This window comes from Cebus imitator, unplaced genomic scaffold, assembly GCF_001604975.1.
Source record: "Cebus imitator isolate Cc_AM_T3 unplaced genomic scaffold, Cebus_imitator-1.0 Scaffold2344, whole genome shotgun sequence".
Taxonomy (NCBI): Eukaryota; Metazoa; Chordata; class Mammalia; order Primates; family Cebidae; genus Cebus; species Cebus imitator.
The window spans coordinates 89-1235 of record NW_016109659.1 but is presented as its reverse complement, the minus strand read 5'-3'; the positions used below and the strand labels follow the sequence as shown (position 1 = coordinate 1235).

Below are 1147 nucleotides of genomic sequence, written 5' to 3'. Positions count from 1 at the left end.
TGAGGCAGGAGAATTGCCTGAACCCGGGAGGCGGAGGTTGCAGTGAGCCGAGATCGCACCATTGCACTCCAGCCTGGGTAACAAGAGTGAAACTCCGTCAAAAAAAAAAAAAAATGGCTAGTTTCCCTAGTACACTTCATAAGATTTCATCTGAGTGTATTTCACCGTATCTTAACTGAGGTAGTCAGTTAAGTACCATGATGTCCACCTACCACTTTATTTTTATGTGCTATTTGATAAACACTTATGTGATACTTCTCATCTCTCAGACACTAATGTCAAAGTGCTTTACCGCTCATTTAATTAAATAATCATATAATCCTCATAACCCTATGAAGTAGGCTCTGCTATTACCCTCTCAGTTTACAAGGAAACTGAGGCTCAAGGAAATTAAATAACTTACCTGAAACTGCACAATTCAAACCCAGGCAGTCTGGCTCCAAAGTCTGTTCTCGTAACCACTTCACCATGTTCCATCCATGAGATGTGCTTTTTTGCCTTGTGAGTTGTTTTCCTATGAGTAGAAACATGTATAAATGAACCTGCACTCTTATCTGGCTTTCTTATGGCCAAGACAGACCTCTGCAAAGTGCCTGACATTTCTGGGTGCATATTCTCTACACCCTTCATGGGAAAAGGGCAACCAAATGACAGAATGTCACAAGTCACCCAGATCAGAGTCTGACATGCGACAGCAAACAACTCTGACTCCTCGGGACTGCCTCCCCAAGGCCTGCTCAGGCATCGGGAACTTAAAATCAACCAGAAGCAGAGCATGTGCACTCCAGGGTGCCTGAGTGTGATGGATGGCACAGCTGGAGGCGCCAGCTGTGTTGCAGACAGCACAGCCCTGCCTGTGTCAATTAGGTTGATGGGTGGTGACTGAGAAACATGCGGGGATTTACTCAAATAGATCCTCACTCCCTAACTAGCTGCCTTTCTAGAGATCGTAACAAAAATAATAAGGATTAGAGAGTAATAAAAAAAAAGAAAGAGAGAGAGAAAGAAGTGTGCTTTGACTGCCCTGCTGATACTGTGAACTGACCCTGCAAAAACAAAAGGAGTCACAAAGAAAAAAAAAAAAAGCCGGGCGCGGTGGCTCAAGCCTGTAATCCCAGCACTTTGGGAGGCCGAGGCGGGCGGATCA

The 1147-nt window shown here is 44.8% G+C and overlaps 1 long non-coding RNA gene across 1 annotated transcript in view; it reads right to left on the bottom strand.

The window, feature by feature from the left end:
• LOC108299145 overlaps positions 1-513 on the bottom strand; it is a 2929-nt gene extending 2416 nt beyond the window's left edge. Inside the window, exon 1 of the long non-coding RNA XR_001822832.2 lies at positions 404-513. This is a non-coding gene — a long non-coding RNA (uncharacterized LOC108299145). The remainder of the gene's footprint in view (positions 1-403) is intronic.
• Positions 514-1147: the final 634 nt, after the last annotated feature.